The following is a 21,521-nucleotide window of genomic DNA, read 5'->3' on the forward strand; positions in this document are numbered from 1 at the left end:
CATCATCTCTCTGTAGGTTAGTCAACTAATACAGAGTACATTTAAAAACATTGTTGTCAGCCGGCACCGCGGCTCACTAGGCTAATCCTCCGCCTTGCGGCGCCGGCACACTGGGTTCTAGTCCCGGTCGGAGCGCCGGATTCTGTCCCGGTTGCCCCTCTTCCAGGCCAGCTCTCTGCTGTGGCCAGGGAGTGCAGTGGAGGATGGCCCAAGTCCTTGGGCCCTGCACCCCATGGGAGACCAGGAGAAGTACCTGGCTCCTGCCATCGGATCAGCGCGGTGCACTGGCTAGCGCACCGGCCGCAGCGGTCGTTGGAGGGTGAACCAACAGCAAAGGAAGACCTTTCTCTCTGTCTCTCTCTCACTGTCCACTCTGCCTGTCAAAAAATAAAAAAAAATTTTTTTTATTAAAAAAAATTGTTGTCATGATCATGTAGAGAGTAATAAACTCTCTAAGTTTTTTGATATACTTCAGTAGCCTGAAAGTATTAACACTTGGTCCAGAATGCTGTGTTAATCACTCATGGATTCTGGCCTGTTATTAGTAACTCACACAGATCGGCAGAGCATTGGTTGCTGATGGAAGTCTGTGATGTAATATGGTTTATAATTTGAGCTATGGGGGTGGGCATTTGGTGAAGAGGTTAAAATGTTGCTGGGGTTGCCCGCGTCCCATACCAGAGTGCCTGGTTGGAGTCCTGGCTCCTCCAGTTCTGATCCAGTTCCCTGCTAATGTACACCCCAAGAGGTGGCAAATGACAGCTAAAGTGCTTAAGTCCCTGCCATCCATGTGGGAGAATCCGATTAATGCTGGGCTTGTAGCTTTAACCGGATTTTTGTGCCATGCTAAGATGTTAAATCAAGCACACAGTGTTAACTTGTTCCTGGACCTCCATAGCATTGCAGACTCCAGCTTTTTCTTCCAGAGGACTTTGAAATCACAGTATCTTAAGGAAACATGGATGGCTTTGTATGAGATATTTGTTAAGATTTTTACATAGACCCATCCCCATCTCCAACTACGTGCCCTCACATGGTTTGTTCCAGCAAGATGGAACCTCTCAGCGGTACTGGCTGTTATCCCTAGCACTTACAGACTGTCTCCTCAGTCCAAAATTCCTTGCTTGCCACTCCTTTCTGCCTGGACTGCATCTAAATGTCCCTTGAAACTCTTTTCCTACAAAAATCCCTTCCTGTCCTGCTCCCATCCTCCTCATCTACTATACAGCAGTCCCCCTCTGTCACATGCTTGTACTTCATGAATGCTTGTAATTTTTACTCTACATTTTACTTCCCTGTCCCCGTCTACTAACTGTGCTTCTACTTGAAGCCAGGGACCTGGTCTTTTCAACTTGGTCTCCCCAGTCCCAGCACAAAATCTGGCTCCCTGTTGGCAAAACTATTATTTTTGATAGTCATGTTGAGTTCCTTATTGGAAAAGGGTGAGAGAGGGGATAACCAACAAAGGCAATGCTCCAAAGTTCAAGCTCCCCCCAAGATACATGAAACTCAGTCCGGTCACGGAGTTGTCCCCTGGATTTGCAGAAGCTGAAGCCCTGAGCCCAGAGCAAGCTGCTCATTACCTGAACAATGTGAAAGATGCCGAAGAAGCAACTAAGAATGGAGATCTGGAGGAAGCATTTAAACTTTTCAGTGTAGCAAAGGACACTTTTCCCAACAAAAAAAGGTGATGGGTAGAATTCAAAGAATACAGGAAGCCTTGGAGAAATTGGCAGAAAATGAAGATGATGAATTTAGATGTGTGCAACTGGGGCCTGCTGCTCTGTCAAGAACTGCACAGCCAACTCTTTGAACATCAGAAGGAAGGTGTAGCTTTCCTCCACAGCCTACACAGGGAAGGAAGAAAAGGGGGTATTTTGGCAGATGATGTGGGATTAGGGAAGACTGTTCAAATCATTGCCTTCTTTTCTGGTGTGTTTGATGCTTCACTTGTGAATCGTGTGCTACTGATCATGCCAAACAATCTTATTAGCACATGGGTAAAAGAATTTGTCAAGTGGGCTCCAGGAATGAGAGTCCTAGCAAGAATGAACATACCAGAAACCTCAATCAGATTCAGCAAAGGGATGGCATCATTATCATCACGTATCAAATGTTAATCAATAATTGGCAGCAGCTTTCAAACTTTAATGGCCAAGAGTTTATGTGGGACTGTGTTATCCTTGATGAAGCACATAAAATAAAAACTTCATCTACTAAGTCAGCAATATGTGCTCGTGCTATCCCTGCAAGGAATCGCCTGCTCCTCACAGGGACCCCAATCCAGAATAATTTACAAGGACTATGGTCCCTGGTTTTGCTTGTCAGGGGTCCCTGCTAGGAACACTAAAGACTTTTAAAATGGAATATGATACTCTTAGTCGTAGTGCAAGAGAATGGAGAAATGCATTTCACCCTAGGGGGAAATGCCTTGGGAGTTAAAATATCTAAGAATTTAATGATAATCATAGAACCCTGTTTACTCAGGAGAACAAAAGAAGTACAGAAAGAAAAAGTCAAAAAATCAAGCAATGCAGAAAGACTTTGTGAAAAGAATTCAGATATTTATACCATTTGTGAAATGCCTTAAAAAAAAAAAAAAAAAAAAAAAGAGCAATGCTCCTGGTTAGGCTGGAGCAAGGGAGCAAGGTGGGCAACTTTCATGAGCCATTTTGCCTGGTCTTCAACCATTCTGTCCAACCCAGCTTTACTCATTCCCCCTGTTCTTTTGGTTTTTTTCTCTTTCCTCGACCTTTCTTTAACATTGGCATCTTCAGTTCTCTGTTTGCTTTCCTCCCTGCCTGTGCTGACTATAAAAACGTTGCTTGTTTGCTTTATTCTCTTGGGTCTGGTGGCAGCCCAATCTGACTCAGAATCAAGCTGCAAGCAGGCACCAAATTGGTCCTCCAGGTAAACATTTCTCCCACCCCCACCCCCAAGCCTTTTCATTCAGGTGGAGATCTGACAATGTATCAGCTTCATCTTTTACTTTTAAAAATAATGTATTGAATTGGGATGGCCAGGAAACAAGATAAGCTCATTGCCTACGGCCCAGTTTCCTGTGCCTTCACTGGGAGAGTGCAAAAGATAGCTGGAAATGTTTTTATAGTGGCTTTTCTCACAAGGGATACTTGTGGGTGGTTCGTTTTGGTGAATTAACTGTTTATGGGAACCTTGTGTGAATCTCTCTGTGTCACCCCTTCCAGTAGGTCCTCAAAGCAGCAACAGAGTCTTTTGGCTTCTGTTGTTGCCAGTAATGCCACAACTGTAGGTATCATTCCAAGGGCTACTTCAGTATGGCCTTGCTAGCCATCTTCTGCCTACACTGATTGGAGTGGCTCTATTCCAATCCACCAGTTCCAGCTGAGGTGTGTCACCTCACCTTTCCATAGCTGCTCTCATCCATCACCTTTTTTATTCCAGACCTGCTAATGTGGCTCTAATGCGGTTTTCCTGGCTGCCTTCCAGGTCCTCATCAATAGTGAATCTGTTTTGCTGTTCTGCATTAAGTAGTCTTAAGCTATCAGCCCTATGCTACTGATGTGAAAGCCAGAGTACCTCCACAAGAGTTTGAGTTTAACAATCTTTCTAAAAGTTGAGCCCTGCGTGATGTTAGCTGGGCTTCAATTACAGGAAAATATACAGGCCATTCCCCCAAGTTCATTCTCGTGCTTGTGGCTTCCATTGGAGAGTGATGCAGCCTTGCCTCTCCCTGCTTTAATTGATCTGGCCATTCACTCAGCAAGGGATACTTGGGCCTATATGTACAAGGCACACTAAACTGTATACATGACCCATATTAAAAACTCCCTTTTCTCTTGGCTTCTGACACTCTCGTCCTTTCGTTTTGAGCATTTCTGGCCCCAGTTGCCCACAAGTAGGTATTCTCCATGAATCTGCCTCTGGCATTCTTCTACCTCTATGATTTCTTCATAACATCAGAACTTCCAATACTATATTTATGTCATTCATACCCAATATTCAATTCCCAGCCTTGATATCTCTATTGAACTCCCCTCTTTCATTAAATTAGCTTTACAGAGAATGGTTGGCATACAATAAAAACTCATGCCAAATTATAATTCTGTACATTTTGATGTATGCATGCAGTATAATCAATACTTGAAAAATTGCCTTTCTGGGAAAAGTAGAAGGAAGGAGGGTGGGAGGAAAGGAGGAAGGGAGGAGTGGAATATCATTATATATCTACAAATCATGTTGAATCTGTTAAAAAATTAATTTTTTAAAAAAATGGAAAAATGCCTTTCTGGCAATTCATGCTCTATCACCCTTATTCCCAGTCAATAATCGGTCAGCCTACTGTCACTATAAATTAGTTATAACGTTTCTGGCATTTCCTAAAAATGGAACCATGCACTGAATCGTCGTTTGTATCTGTTTTTCTTACTGAGCATGATGTTTCTGAGGTTTATGTTCCTCTGTCCATTCCTTTTTATTATGAGTAGTGTCCCATTGCAGGGACGCCCACAATCTGCTTTTCCTTGCCTGTGTGGATGGACATTTCGCTTACTTCCAGTTTGAGGTCCTTAAGAATAAAGGTGCTATAAATATTATCATCACGCAAGTCCTTGAATGGACATGTTTGTGTTTTCAGTTCTCTTGGGAAGTACCTAGGTGTGAAACTACTAGGTAGTATGCTAAATATTCATTTTACTTTACAAAAGAACTCCAATCTGTTTTCTAAAGTAATTGTATTAGTAGTGTATCCCTACCAACAATATGTAAGAATTTCATTTGCTCTACATCTTTATGTACACTTGGAATTCTCAGTCTTTTTCATTTTAGTCATTCTAATAGGTTATATACAGTATATCACTGTGCTTTTAATGTGCACTTGATTAGTAACTCACAATAGATTGTAGATATAAATGTAAAAGCTAAGGCCGGCGCCGCGGCTCACTAGACTAACCCTCCACCTTGCGGTGCCAGCACAACGGGTTCTAGCCCCAGTCGGGGCACTGGATTCTGTTCCGGTTGCCCCTCTTCCAGGCCAGCTCTCTGCTGTGGCCAGGGAGTACAGTGGGGGATGGCCCAAGTGCTTGGGCCCTGCACCCCATGGGAGACCAGGAGAAGTACCTGGCTCCTGCCATAGGATCAGCGTGGTGCACCGGCCGCAGCGCGCCGGCAGCGGCGGCCATTGGAGGGTGAACCAATGGCAAAGGAAGACCTTTCTCTCTGTCTCTCTCTCACACTGTCCACTCTGTCTGTTTAAAAAAAAAAAAAAGTAAAAGCTAAACTATAAAACTTTAAAAGATAGGCAATAATGTTATACCTTGATGTAAGCAAGTATATTTTAACTATAGCAGGAAAAATTGGTATATTACACTTCTTCAAAAGTAAAGACTTCTGCTTTGTGAAATAGCCTGTTTTAAAAATGCAAAACAAAAGGCAACTCACAGACTGGGAGAGAATATTTGCAATATGTGTATTTGACAAAGTTGTTTCCAAAATGTATTTAAAAAAAACCTCTTACAGCCTAGTATAAAAATGAGCAAAGGATTTGAATAGACACTTAATGAAGGAAGATATGAATTGCTGATAAGTTCATGTAAAGATGTTCAACATTCTTCGTGGGGAAATATAAAATAAAGTAATAATGAAACAATTTTAAAGTTTTTTTAGACCCATTCATCTGTATATCCTATTTGCAATTGAAATTCAGTATATCCAAAACTAAACATACCATCTTTGTCCCCACAAAAGACACAATGCATGTTTCTCTACCTTAAACCATAGCATCATTTTATTCTTCTTGCTTTTTGTTCTCATGTGAAACAAATTAACAAGTCATATTACCTCATTCTCTCTGTCCTCCCTTCTCCATTTCTTTGGTCATTGTTCTGTTTCCACCATCATCTGTGCTGAAATTGTTAGAATCACCTAGAAGTCCTGCCCACAACCATTTTCCAGTCATGGCCACTTCATTGTGCATAAACTTTCGAGATGATTCTTAGATCCGGCTCTGAACATGCCAAGTCCCTTGTTTGCAAACCTTTGGTACTTCCCCCTCAACTGAATTTTCAACTCCTTTATTCGGCATTCAAGCCTCTCTATAGGCTGGTCTCAAAATAAGTGAGGTTTCCAGAGGCTTTTGTCATCTCCAGGTACTTAATACTGTGGTATTTGTGTACAAAACTTGTAAGCGAATAAAACTCATCGCTGTTGCACAGATGTTTGCTTCCATTTCCCTTCTGTGTCCCTTGGTCAATGATGTTCTGACATCTAAAATGCCACTGCTACTGTCTCTGCATATCCAAGCCTCCCTATCTGAAAAGAATAAGGTTTGGTCCAAACCTGAGCCTTTTTATAAAGCACCTCCTGAATGCCAATATTACTTTAACATTATTTTCTACCAAACAGCATTATTATGCTCATAATTTTTTCCTTGCTACACTTTCTTAGGAAATAACTTCAAAGTTTGACCAGTTTTTTCATACTCCAGACATTTTCTATATGCCTTCCAAAGTGTAAGCAGTAACTGTGTAGCATGGATGAGCATCTTTATAGTGGAATACAGAATAGAATAAGTCATTATTCTTATAATCAAATCAGAAAGGTAAGATATATCTGGAAACAACATACAAAAACATATCCTAAGACTAAAGCAATATGTAAAGGAGTCATCTGTAATTTAGAATTAGGTTTGAGATTGCCATTAATATCAGGGCTAAGGAGTTTGGGTTTATTAAATAGTTAAAGAGGAGCCACGGAAGTAACATAATTCTAATTTTGTTTGGGGAACATCAGTCTGGCAACAGTGCGTGGGTAGAATAGATTGCAAGGAGAGAACCTGGAGAGTGGGATGGGCAGGAAGAAGGCAATTCATGGAACATTAGAGTGGGATAATGAAAGCCTGAATTGCTAGGGAGAGGAAAGTACCGATGCGGCAGGTTCTGTGAGCCTGCTGTTGAGCAGCACTACAACTGGATCTGAGATTGTGTAGGAGAGAAGATGTGCAAAGCAAGTCAGAGAAGCTTGGGGACTTCCAAGGTCATGCCCTGCAGGGAGTGAGGGATGGAAGAGAGAGTGCAGCATTAGAAACTGAGCTCAGGGAGCTTACCACATATAAGTTTAAGTCGTGAAAAGGACAGTTGTTGTTAGTTAGACTTACAGGGGAACAAAAAGAGGACACCAGTGATAAATTCTTGAAATACAAAACTCACAGATGAGTAGAGGAGTTGATGAAGAGATAAATGAGCTGTCAAAGAGTGGTGGGTAAAGCAGAGTAGTAGACTATCATGGAAGCTGGGTAAACAGTTTCTGAAAACAGCAGCAAATTCTATTCAAAAGAAATATTTTGATAGTAAAAAGAAAAATGACTAAAACATGCAACTTTCCCTTTTAATGTTGTCAGTCTAGTTGGGGAAGAGCAAACATCATCACCATCACCATCATCATTACCAACATTCTCTAAGTACAAAGTTTAGGCCCTCCCTCATCTATATATTAGATTAAAATTTGGCCAGTTGTTCCTAACAACAAGCCTGCTAGACATTTATGATCTCAATTTTACATGGAAGTAAAGAGTCTCAAAGATGATAAGCAAAATCAGCTTTACTGCAGAACATAGTGAGGTAAGTATCTGTGAGAAATACAAGCAAGCTAAACACAAATGAAGGAGGACTATTGGGAATGGCAGGAAACAAGTGAAGAGAGAGGTAGCTTTTGAACTGTACTTTAAACCAAAGAAGGGCATACATGCCTAGAGAATTAGCAGAGAGACATTCTAGACTAAGCAGTGTGAGTACCATCGAAGGGTTTTGTGGTTAAAGATAGGGTGGAGTGACTGGACCATAGGATACCTTGAGTGATGTCATGAAAGAGAAAGCATGAGGCCTCATATCTTGAGAACTTTCAATGCTTTGCTAGCAGGTCATACTTTATTCTGCGGACCGTAAGCTTCTGGGAGCTTTAAGCAATAGAGTGTGATCCAGTTTAATTGTTTCTCTTTTAACCATGAGAAGAAACAATTACCGATATAAGCATCCAGGCGTGCCAGATGCTTAAATGGATCATGGGAGATTGTGCCTGAGAAAAGGCCAGTGGGCGTGGAGCTCTGTAGTGACCTTGGGAAGCTTTGATTCATGAGAGTGCTGGAATGAGATGTTGACTTTCAGGGTGCAAGGTAAGGAGTTAAGAAGTGAGAAAGTGAAAGCAGGGAGTGTGAGCTGAACTCTCCCATTAGAGTGCAGATAGAATTATGGTCCACACCCTTACCAGATGATGGGAAATCAGGTAAGTGTTGAGCTAGTTTCTGCTTCATTCGTATGGCTCATCTGCTTTGACTTTGAAGTACTGCTAAGACTGCATCCGAACATATTTGCTTCCTTGATCAGCATCTCCTTGTCCTTGGGCTCTCCATAGGCCTGAGGATACCTGCCAATGTTATTCTTATGTTATAACTACCGGGCATATTCTTTAGTATTATTCTATAGTCCCTGGAGATAGAGATACAAATTCGTGTATATGTTGCTTCTATGGAGTAGACACTAAATAATTATTTTTGAACTACTTTTATAGGTGATATTTCATGATTATAATTACATGCAAAAACTTTTTCTGTTGAGAAATGTTATTTTAGTTTTCTATCACAGCCTAAAAGTCCACAATAAGTAGCGACTAAAAACAGCACATATGGGGTAGGTCTTCTGGCACAGTGAGTTAAGCTCCTGGGATTGAGTCCTACTTCTCCTTCTGATCCAGCTTCCTGACAGTGCACCTGTGAAGCAGCAGATGATGACCCAAATACTTGGGTCCCTGAAATCCCTGTGGGAGACCCAGATGGAGTTCCTGGCTCCTGGCTTTAGCCTGCCTTAGCTCTGGCTATTGTAGGCATTTTGAGAGTAAAGCAGTGGATGGGAGATAACTCTCTCTCCTTCTCCCTCTCTCTCTCTCTTTCTGTCTCTCAAATAAATGAATAACTCTTATCTCACAATTCCTATGGACCAAGAAGCCTGGCACAGTTTAACTAGATCATCTGCGTAGAATTTCACAGGTTTAATCAAGGTGTCAACTGGATTATGGAAGAGAGAATCAGGATCTTTTCCCAAGCTCTTTCAGACTGTTGGCAGAAAATCGGCCTTTTAGTTTGTAGGACTGCTACTCAATCTTAAAGATGCCCTATCCATAAGCAGTTACAACAATACCACAATTGCTTCTACAAGGCCAGCATGGAGAATCTCTCTCTTATTTCAGGAAGTCCCACTTTGTTTTTTGTTTTGTTTTGTTTTTAAAGTTAGCTCTTTAAAAAAAAAAAAAAAAAAGACCAATTTAGTTATTTGAGAAGCAGAGTTACAGAAAGACAGAGAGAGAGAGAGAGAGGTCTGTCACCCGTGGGTTCACTCCTCAAATGGTTGAAACAGCCGGAGCTGGGCTGACCTGAAGCCAGGAGCCAAGAGCTTCTTCGAGGTTTCCCATGTGAGTGCAGGGGCCCAAGCACTTGGGCCATCTTCCACCTCTTTCCCAGGCCATTAGCAGGGAGCTGGATATGAAACGGAGCAGCCGAAACTCAAACCAGAGCCCATATGGGGTGCCAGCATGGCAGGTGAAGGGTTAACCTACTACTCCACAGCACCAGCCCATGAAGTCCCGCTTTGAGGACTTCAAGTTAGGGCCAGCCAGGATAACCATATTGATGAATTCAAAAACAACAGATTTCAGACCTAAATTATGTCTGTGGAATCCCTTCCCCTTTGCTTTATAGCATAACCCATCATAGCTCTTTTCTATCATTTTTTTGTTTATTTATTTGAAAGGTCAGTGAGAATGATTGAGAGTATATGCTCCCATCTTCCAGTTCATACTTCAACTGCCCACAACAGCCCCTAACTGGAACTGAAGCCAGGAGCCAGGAATTCAGTCTAAGTCTCCCATGGGGCTGGCAGGGACTCAACTACTTGTGCTATCACCGGCTGCTTCCCCAGGTGCACACTGCAGGAAGCTGGAATGGGGAGCAGAGCTGGACTCCAGCCCAAGCACTCCACTGTAAGTCACTGATATACTCGTGGGAAGGCAGCTCGGCAGGGCATGCATATAGGGCTGGAGCCTTTGAAGCTATCTTAGAATTCTGTTTACCACAGGTATGGAAAGAGAAAGCCTGTGAAAGACAGAAAAAGAATTTTTATTTTATGAAAAGGCAGAAGGCTTCCTATTCTCTAACTAATGTCAGTTTCTACGATTTTTAGCTCTTCATAAAATTAAAAGATTTTGAACTAGAAAACCTCATTCTATGCTTATTGTGTTCTTTTCTTCTTTTTAATGGCATTCCATAGCAATTATTCAAATAAAGAATTTTTACAAGATTAGCAGCAGCTTGGTTGTAAGGGTTAAATGCTCCAGCACAGATTCTTTGTTAAAAAGAGGGTGGAAACTCTATCAGTTTATTATTAATTATTCTCAGTCTAGCAGATCCTTCAAAGATGATATCTTCATGATAGCAATTAGTTCACATCGATAGTTTCCAAGATGTTTGTTTCCAAGACTACACGAACATCACAGATTCCCCTGGCTGGGAATAATGTGCCAAGTCTAAACTTTTGCTTTAAAATCTTTTGACGAAATAGAGTTCCTGTTCTCATTTGATCTTGGGTAGAGGGTTTGCATGGGATTGATCTGATTATTAGAAATTGCAGTTTTAACACTTCAACACATGCCTTTAAAGATCCTGACACTCCCCTTTCTGAGAAATATGCATTTGAAGAAACAAAAATATAGAAGAGAATTTTTTAAAAAAGAAATCATTATGCAAAGATAGTTCATGTTAATCAAACTTTTAATTTTTTTTAAAGAGACAATGTTTACCTTTATGAATAAAACCCCAAAACTGTGAGATTTCTATTCTTAATGCACCTGCTATTCTGAAAACCATTCCAAACGCGGTGTCCCTTTCATCATTCTTGAAACTGACATATGTCTAACTAAAGCGAGCTTTCAAAAACACTCAGAATCCTATTTTAAAATAAAAAAACAAAGAAGTTTTAAATCCAGATAATGAAAATTTCAGTCATAAGGTGAGAGGGAGAAAATGATTGTGCTCTTGTTTTGAAAACCAGTTTAATCCTACGCAGTGACAGCATCCATCAAGTAACTAAGGCTTCTCCATTGATCTCCAGCAGTCAGATCTATCACATGCTTCATAGTCCTATGAAGACTTTGTGTTTTTTTCCAACTATTGATTGTGAAAGAATGGCAAGGAAAGAGGAAAGATTGCAGAAAAAAATGTTTTGTCTGATAAGAGTTTTTCCACAGTGGAGATGTTTAAATATGTTTTCTGCAACATAAAAATTCATACTTTCAGAAAACATACAAAAATTAGCTATGTTGTTAGCAAATAAGTGGTATTAGCAAAAAATAATCCCTGCATTAACATGTGAGAAAAATATTTCTTAAATTCAAAAATACATAATGGGTTATATAGGTTGGATTGTCCCTCAAAAAGTTATGCTCAGGACCTTAATCTATGGTACTTATTGGTGAATGTGAGGCTGTTTTCAAATGGGATCTTCGAAGATCTAATCCAGTGAAGATGAGGCCATACTGGAGTACAGTGGCCCTGAATTCTGTATGTGTTTTCAGAAGAGAAGAGACAGAGTCACAGAGGAAGAAGCCATGTGGCAGTGGAGGCAGAGGTCAGAGCCAAGTGTCTGCAAATCAAGAGCACTTAGTATCATGAGCAACACCAGAGAAAGGCATGAGGCAGATTTTCTTCTAGAACCTTCCTAAAGAGTATGGCCCTGCCAGCAACTTGATGTTGAATTAGTGCCCTCCAGAACTGTAAGGGAATAGCTTCCTGTTGTTCCAAGCCACCCAGGTTGTGGTAATTTCTTGCAGCTCTCTAAGGAAACGCCCCCACCAGCTGCATGGGAATCACCTCACCCTTGTGAGGCAACTCCTGAAAGATGGCTCTGTCATCTGTGCCCAGAGTCATTCCTGATGTAGTGAAGATGAGCAACAGAGGGGCAGGAAGCCAGACTTCACTGGCTGCCTCATCTTCCCTGGGGCAACTTCAATCTACTTTCAGCTGTGTGAAGACAAGTGAAACTCTGCCCAGAGGCACCTCTGCCAGGAAGGGCCACTCCCCTGGGTGGTTACTGGAACCTGAATGATCAGAAAAGCCACCATTTGCTGCATCTACCTAGAAATCTCACTCTGTACACTGTACCAACTTCCTTAGTTTACAGATAAGGAATGGAAGACTGGGGAGATTTGTTCACCAAGGTTGTTCACCTACTAAGTAGCAGAGCCAGATTCCATACAGCCAGGTAGTCCCAGAGCCAAGCAGGCTTTCATCTACTGCAAGATTCACCCTCCTCCTCCTCAAATGTCCATACTTAGACTGTGTGCTATGCTTAACATATAGTTGTATGTAATGTGCATTAGATAAAAACTTCAAAATTGTCTCCTAACTTAATCTCCAAATTTTGAAGGGAATGATGTTTCCATGTCTTTATTTTTTCTTGATTTTTTTTTTCTCTGCAGCCTGTCGAATTTCTAAAATTACTCAAGTACAACCACATTCTTGCTCACATTTCAGTGCCAAACAAAACGTGGCTCAGAGGGAATCTTCTTAACTTCCATGCAACTTAGTTGGTGAAGTAAGATAAGAATACTTGTTAGATCCCTTTGTGTTTATTTGTTTGGAAAAACCTGAAACAAAAATCAACACAGGAAACATAAGCACTGAGGCTGGGGATGCCTAGAAGAAGACGTCATCCTTTCTCCAGTGACCAAGCAAGGGCATAGAACTTGCAGGCAAGCAGCGGCTCTCTAAAGCTAAAGCAATCCCAGAGTGGCAGGCTTGTGACTTTCCATGATGGACTTCAACTGAAATGCTCATTTCAAACTTCTTTTCCTTAAATATGCTAGGTATGCTTGTCTCAGAAAGGGGAAACCAAGGTAACAGCACCATCCAGGGGGGAGGAGAGGCAACATTACAAGTTCAGTTAACATGAAAAGAGAGGAAGGAAAGCCAGAAAAAAGGAGCAAAGGAAGGAGACACGAAATCAGGGAAATGCAAAGTAAGAGTATAATAATGCTCAAAGTTTGGCATAAATTATATGACAAAAAAAGTATAATCCACTGTACTCCATCATAAGGTAAAATAAATTGATTACACATGTACCCCAGTTTCACAAGGTGCTCCTAAAGCTCGTTTTCAAATGTGTTAAAGGAATTGAACATTTCATATCTGATTCCACTCAAGATACTTTAAAGCACTATAGCAAAGAACTTCAGTCTGATAATTAGTGTTCTCTGCTCTGCTCTTGGCCCAAAATCCAGGTGCCTTTGTTAACACCGTCACAGCAAACACTGGCTTTGCACCTTGCTATACCCTCATTAGCTTCGCCATTTACCAAAGCTTTTTTTTTTTTTTTGCTTTCCACATGATTTCCTTCTTAATATTTTTGCATTCTTCTCTCTCTCTCTGTAGCAACTTTCGTATTCTTTGTATTTCAGCAGAAAACATAATCTGATCATAAAGCCGGAGAGAGCCATACTATATTAACCTTTCCCTCTAAGCTTCCATGCATTTCAGTGCAGGGCTTGTGGATCCAGTGGAACTGAGCTTCTGGCTTTACTTGTGAATAGCTTTCTGTCTAAACTGCTGTATCCCTCTTAAGTTTCTTATGTGCTAAGAGTGGGAAGAACACTTTCAAAGGTATTTTAAAACTTAGTCTTATGCTGTAGGTGGTGGCGACAGCAAGCAAATGCAATTCCTGGAAATTGTTTTCCACCAGAATGACAGCTATTATGGCTCCAAGATCTAGTATGAGTGATGAGTTTTCTTGGCAAAGAATGACTCTGAAATTGTCGTGCCTCTGTGTGGAAGCTATGCTTTTAAAATATCACCATGCTCATTACTAAAACACTCAAATATAAGTAAATAACTTCTAACCCTGCTTTGACTTCCTAAGCAAAACATATTTTTGTGCAGAATGTTATGAGAGGTAGCATTTATGAGACGAGAAATAGAAACGTAAAGCATTGTGACAAAAGAAGAAAAATAGCACAGAAAACAACAGTCACTTGCAAGTTTTCTCATTCTTTCTAAGGCCAAACCAAGCTTGTCTGAGGCACAACTCAGAGAAAGTCCTCAAACTAGATTCTATCACTGGCTTAGAAAATTCTAGGTGATTTCTTACTGACTATATGGTAGGACTAGTATATGTAGATAGCAACTAAACATATTATCCCTTCAGTTCTGGAAGTGTTTAACAGAGTAATTTAAGATGTTTACATATAAAGTTAAGAAGATTATAGACCAGGAGACTAACAAAGATTTTTTTTTTCAGGAAAGGAAATCTGTTAGGAAATGCACAGATATGGCCTGGATGTAGCATAATTGGGAAGTGTAGAAAAATCTGTTTTTGTAGAACGTAAGTCCAGCACCCTACTATCAACTGTGTGCTTAGATGCAATCATAAAGTGTTTTAAATCGGTTAAAAACAAATTATTCCTGTGTTCAAACAAATAAGAAATTACTAAAGACTTGTATTAGGAATTTAATCTGAGATTCAGAAGTGATATTTTATGGAAATCATGCAAAAAATAAACAATGGAAGATAGATTCTAAAGACCAGAAGACATAATAGAAGTCAATTTCAAAATGTAAGGAACTTATGTAAAAGATACTCTTTCCTTTTCCAGTTTGGTACTTCCTTCTGCCTCCATTCTCACTTCTTTCGTTCACATTTTCTGTTTCCTGCATCCGTTCTGCATGTTGAATTCTGAACATCATTCATGATCAAATCTTCATGAAACTATGTGAATCTTCCCTTTCTTTTTTTAAAGATTTATGTATTTATTTGAAAGAGCTACAGAGAGAGAGAAAGAGATCTTCCATCTGCTGGTTCACTCCCAAGGACGGCCAAAATGGCAGGGCTGGGCCAAGTTGAAACTAGGAGCCAGGAGCTTCTTCCATGTCTCCCACATGTGTGGCAGGGCTCCAAGTACTTGGGCCATCTTCTGCTACTTTTCCCAGTCCATTAGCAGGGAACTGGATCAGAAGTGGAGAATCTGGGACATTAACTGGTGCCCATATAGGATGCCAGCATTGCAGGCAGCAGCTTTACCCACTACGCCACAACACCAGCCCCAAATCTATTTCTTTCAACATTTCTCTTCATTTATTTTTCACTCTTGCCTCTTAGTCTGTTTCTGCTACTGTAACAAAATACCTGAGATTTGATAATTTATAATGAACATGAATTTGTTGTTAACAGTTATAGAGATTGGAAAGCCCAAGATCAAGCAGCCATCATATTTGGTATCTAGTGAGGGCCCGGTCTCTGCTTCCAAGATGGCACCTTGAGTGCTATATTCTCATGTGGTAGAAAGCAGAAAGGCAAATGGGGCAAATGCTGTGTGAAGCCTCTTTTAAAAAAAAGTCTTATTTATTTGAGAGGTAGAGTTACAGACAGAGAGGAAGAGACAGAGAAAGATCTTCCATCCACTGGTTCACTCCCCAGATGGCTGCAGCAGCCGGAACTGAGCTTTCTGAAGCCAGGAGAATAGGAGCCTCTTCCAGGTCTCCCATGCAGGTGCAGTGGCCCAAGCACTTGGGCCATCTTCTACTTTTCCAAGCCACAGTAGAGAGATGGATCAGATGTGGAGCAGCCAGGACTTGAACCGGTGGCCATATGGGATTCCAGCACCGCGAGTGGAGGCTTAGCCCACTACAACTCAGTGCTGGCCCATGAAGCCTCTTTAGTAAGATGATAATGCCAAGTAGAAGGGCAGAGTCTTCACAATTGAGTCACCTCTTAAGGCCTCATCTCTTAATCACGTTGGTGATTAAGTTGAAATGTACAGATTTTGGAAGACTCTTTCAGGCCGTAGTTGTTTCCGATGCAATTATCATTAATTTTCTCTGACTTCACAATCATTTATCTCAACCACTATGCATTCCTAGAACTTTGAGATGATGCCTTAGTTTCTTTCTAGCACCGTTGTGTAGTGCAGTGGCTAAAACATGATGATACAGTATAAAGTAACAATATTTATTTGTAGGCAGTGTTACAGGGATAAACTGACAGCACTACAGAGGTATAGCTACTGGAAAGTCAGAGAATAAAATGGAGTTTCAAAGGAGAAAAGATGATTTTATTTAAGAATTTGAAATCTATTCCTAATTCAAGTTTACAACAGGTCTAGGAAAGTGCAGATGTCGGAACTGAGTGATTGTTTATCATCTCTGATCCTCCAGTGTATGGTTCTTATAGACTAGATAATAAGACTTCAGGGAGGGCGTTCAAAAGTTAGGATGATTAGGCATCTATCTGTACCTATAATGTTGCATTGTCATTTGCCTAGTTATTAGTAATGTTGTTTCACTGCTTTTATTTTATTTTACTTTAAATTTATTTTTTAAGGAATACAAATTTACAACAATACAAATATAATTCAAATACAACTTTAGGAGTATAGTTATTGTTTCACTGCTTTTAAAAAGATGAAAGAAGTTGCAGACCAATTAATAGGCACAAATGACTGCAAAGGGATGGTTTCTCTCATAATTAGACTTTATAGTATTGTTTTTAAGCACCTCAGAACTGATGTCCTAGTGCTGAGATAGGTAGGGTCAAATACAAAGTAGCACAAGCAAATTCAATGAATCACAGTTCTCTTCTGTGAGAGAAACAATATGTGGAGAATTATTATAGTAAAGCTATCAACATCCACTAGCGATTGGAAAAAATAAAAATATATTCTTCACACTTGGTAGATTGTTTTGCAGCCACCTACACATTGGCAGTATATCACACAAAGTTTAACTTATGCTTGCTGTATATTAAAGTGTCACCTAGAACACACAGCAATGGCAGTGGGGGAAGTTATGACAAAATAGATGCTTACAGTGCCAATACTGATACTCAAAAGGCAAACAGTTATATAAGAAAAACAGATTAAAGGAGTTGTAGAATCCTGGAAAAGTGGTGTTGAAAAGTAGTAAGAGCATCTTGAAGGATGAAAAATTCTTCTTAAAAAAAGTACATCTTGAATTTTCAGAAGATAAAAGTCAAGTAAGGCATCATTGGTTTAAAAATTAGCAAAGGATAGGGTGATTAAGTCAGATTTCTAAAGTTTACTGAGGCAGAACTAAGTCCATTTGACCTAGCTAACATGATAGTCCATTTTAATCTTATCCAGAATGCTCACATATGGAAGCAGATGACCTAGTCACATAGAATTGATGTAAACCAATGATACATCAGAAAGAAGTGAATCCCCCATTGATGGATTTCATAGTAAATGAGATGAATGGGATGGTTGGATGGAGGATACAGCTCAATTAGATTGCCTGAAAGAGAAATATGTTATAAAGATACTAGGAGTCATTAGATGGAGCAATTGAGCTGGGTAATTGTTACACAACCCTTTTTGCAACTGACATTCTTGGAGAAAACAAGTACTTGAAAAAGAAAAAAAAATTAACAGCAAGTGTGAAAGCCAAGAAGTCATCACAGCAATTCAGGCATAGAATAACAAAAGCATGGAGATTTATGGGTTTGGAAAAATGAAGACGACTTGGGTTTCAAGATCCCACGGAGAGGATTTGGCAATGGAAAAGATGCAAAAGAGTGACAAAGAAGATACACAAAGATAAATCAATCCAAGACTAAAACTAGAAAAATGATAAGATGATGACATGTTTAACAAAATGCAAGAGTTGACAAGGCAGCAGAGTTAAAAATAAGGATAGACAAGACAGGGTTGACTTTGGAATATATTAAGTTGCAAATATTGCTGACACAAACACCTCAGAGCCAAGAGTTGAAGTAGGGGAGAATCTAGAGCCTCACAAAAGATATAATTGATAGGATCAGTTCTAACACATAAATGATCGCATAGAAAATCTTAGAATACTTTCCCATTAAAAATTCATGAAATTCATTAACTCTTTTTTTGAAGTAGATCCTTGACAGAATAAATATTTTTATTTTCTTTTGTGTGTCTTAAGTATTTTATGCCTCTCAAGTATATTCCATCTTTCATGCATGAAACTGTTTGGGTTTAGAGCTATTGAAAGCCAAACAGTGCAACTTACACCCTCTTTTTTTTTTTTTTTTTCCACCTTGTCTTCAGTCTTCCATCCCAGAAATTGGAAGTGTGAAACCAATCTATCCACAGAGCACACACAACTATGAAAAGGGGCACTGCCCAATCAGGTAGCTGGAGAAAGCCCACAGTGATTTTGTTTAACTTTTTATGCAGATGACAACAAAACATTCTGAGCCACAATAAGTGGTGCATAAATGTTAAACTAGGGACTAGGAGCCAGGGTTATGGTGCAGCAGGTTCAGTCACTGCTTGCAACATCAGTGTCCCATATGAGCGCCAATTTGAATTCCTGGGAAAGCAAAGGAAGATGGCCTTCATGCTTGGGCGTCTGTAACCCACCAGGAAGACCAAGATTAAGTTCCAGACTCCTGGCTTTGCCTGGCCCAGCCCCGGCAGTGGCGGCTATTGAGGAATGAAACAGTGAATGGGAAAGTCAGTCAGTCAGTCAGTCAGTCTCTCTCTCTCTCTCTTTCTCTCTCTCTCTCTCCTCCCTCCTTCCCTCCCTCCTTCCTTCCCTCCCTCTCACACACACATACACATACTTCCTTTCAAATAAATAAACAAATCTAAAATAGGAAGAAAAAAGAAATGATGAACTAATTATTTAGCGCTATCCAGGCAGGTCATGTGGCAAACAATTGTAGCCATTCTACCATGGGATGACTTCACTCCTTCACATAGATCTACAAGAGAAGGTTAGGCCCACAATCCTGGAGAAAACTTGGGCTAGGACATTTAATTCCAGGAGCCATTTATGAGAACAAAGCCCATTTCTAGAAATTTGACTATAAAATAAAAGATCAATGTTCTGAAGCGCAATGCGTAATCTCCAAATCAGAATATGGCAAATGAAGAAAATTAGACTTTCTGAAGCATCCTAAAGAAGACACAGGTTGGGATCTGGAGCTTGTAATAGAATAGTAATTAGATTAGCTTAGTATTAAATGCTTTGTCTCAATCATCTTATTTCATCTTCATGCAGTCCCATAAGATGGACAGTTATTTTAGAAGGCTTAACTTTCTCAAAGTTGTTTGATTCAGTATGCAGTCAGGAGGATACCAAATGTATAAGTGGGTGACAAATCAATTGGTTTGGATAAAAGGACAATTCAAGACAAGAGCTGAATATTCTTTCCAGAAGTCCTTCCAGGAAAGAAAGGACCATTGCCTGGTATATAGGATTGCTAGGATAAGATATCCTCCTGTATAATACAGCTTTTAGCTCTTGGTCTGAAAACCCTTTATTAATAAACAAATCTTGGCTTGTGAATGTCCTGACAGTCCATAGAGGGCTTCCCTTGAACAGTCACTGAGGTTGAGTCACTCTTGTCGCTCCCCGTCTTCGTGGAGGAACGACACAGGACCCTGCGCTGTTCTTTCGTCTGCTCGGCCCTCCCCGGGTTTGCTGCTGGTTCTTCCCGGGTTGGCTACTGTCCCTTCCACCTCCGTGGAAGGGCGGTTCCCCCTGCCACATTCCCCACTTCCGCAGGGGAGCGGCACACCGCTGGCCGGCTCTCTCGGGGGCTGCACAGGTGTTCCCTCAGATGTTTCCCCTAGATGTTCCTGGTGCATGCCGTCTCTCTCCTCCTTTATAGTCCTCCTCCGCCAATCCTAACTCGGCTGCCCACACGCCGAGTACACTGCTCTCCAATCAGGAGCAAGTCCTACAGTTTATTGGCTGAACTGGAGGCAGCTGTGTAGAAGCCTCTTTCTTCTCTCCCAGCGCCATATTGTGGGAGAGCAGATGCATAGAATAAGTCTTAATTCCAGTAACAGTATAGTCCGAATTGCTCCCCACAACTCTAAGATAGGTCATTTTCCTACATCCAAGAAGAGTAAACCACTTACAATATTTCAAATTTGAGAGTAATTCTTGTGCACAACCTTTGTATATCTGGACATGTTTTTATTGCTGCAGTATGGATTGTATAGTGAGACAATGATAAAATATTTATGAATGAAATATTCAAGTTGGTGACTTCATGGTGATACAATTTTGTTCATTCCATTATAATATCCCAAAGCTAGAAGAGTCATCACAGTCACGTAAATGATCAATTAATTCATGTTCCATTGGTGAAACCTGACTCTAATTTGTGTAAATCATAAGGGTTGGTTGGTTGGTTGGTTTTTGTTTCTTAGAGCAAAGAAATCCACATGTATACTGGATTCCATATAGCTGGGTCCTGAATCTCAAATGATATCAACAGAATTTGGTTTTTCTCTTTTCACTTTTTGGCTTGCATTTCTTCAGTTTCATCTTCTCTCGCAGACAGGTGGCTGCTCTCAGCTTAAGGCTTACATTCAAACAGTATAGCAGCTCAGTATAAATTGACTCTCACATCCCCTCAACAAACATAAGCTGAATTCTGACCGTGTGCCAACATTGATCTCAGTTTTGAGATAATCAATAAAAAAGAAAGTCTCTGCTCTTCTGTTACCCCTTTGTAGAACCCAGTATGTATGTGGTTTCTCTGAACCAACTGTTATGCCCTAAAGAAAAGTCCTGATTCACTCCTTAGACTTTTACCCACTCACAAATCAGTGACACTCAAATTACTTTAAAGATGAGCATTTGGCTAATTCTCCACCTGCGGCACTGGCAGTACGGGTTCTAGTCCTGGTTGGGCTGCCCGTTCTGTCCCAGTTGCTCCTCTTCCAGTCCATCTCTCTGCTGTGGCCCGGGAAGGCAGTGGAGGATGGCCCAGGTCCTTGCGCCCTGCACCCGCATGAGAAACCAGGAGGAAGCACCTGGCTTCTGGCTTCTGATCGGTGCAGCGAGCCGGCCATGGTGGCCATTTGAGGGGTGAACCAACGGAAGGAAGACCTTTCTATCTGTCTCTGCCTCTCACTATCTAGCTCTGCCTGTCCAAAAAAGAAAAAAAAAAAAAAAAAAGATGAGCAAGCTGTGGTTGCCCAGTGAGGAATCGGTGTGCTTTTACGAAATAATGACTGGGAACCTGGAGGAAAAAACAGCTTTCAATTAAAACTCCAAAATCCATATTCAGGGGAGTTAAATGAGAAAATCTCCTGTGCTACCAAAACAAATAGAATAACATGATAAAAACTGGAATCCAAACAAGCTTACAGAATTGCCAAGTCTAGATGCCCCTCACTTAGCAGGTAGGAAAGAGGTTTTCCAATAAAGAGGAAGCCCAACTCTGCTATTACGGTCTGAGATTTATCTAAGTACAGAATTTGAGTGCCCACCAAGTGACTAGCGGTAGGCCACAGACACTTGCATGGATGGTGAAAAGTGTGTTTTACCTTGTGTCACGCCCAAGTGAATGAAGCCAAGCACTTAGAAATGGAGGCCTCAGGCTCGGTAATTTATATGATTGATGCTTCATGGAGGAAAAACTGCCCATGCTTTTGGAAAATTGATTTATAATTAGTCTAATATGCTGACTTCGACTACTTGGACAGTAACTGATAAGTAT

The 21,521-nt window shown here is 40.6% G+C and overlaps 1 protein-coding gene across 10 annotated transcripts in view; it reads left to right on the forward strand.

Moving 5' to 3' along the window:
• Positions 1-21,521, forward strand: part of SYT1 (synaptotagmin 1) — a 675,493-nt gene that overhangs the window by 451,412 nt on the left and 202,560 nt on the right. The window lies entirely within an intron of this gene.

The sequence above is a fragment of the Oryctolagus cuniculus genome, chromosome 11 (genome assembly GCF_964237555.1).
Source record: "Oryctolagus cuniculus chromosome 11, mOryCun1.1, whole genome shotgun sequence".
Lineage (NCBI taxonomy): Eukaryota > Metazoa > Chordata > Mammalia > Lagomorpha > Leporidae > Oryctolagus > Oryctolagus cuniculus.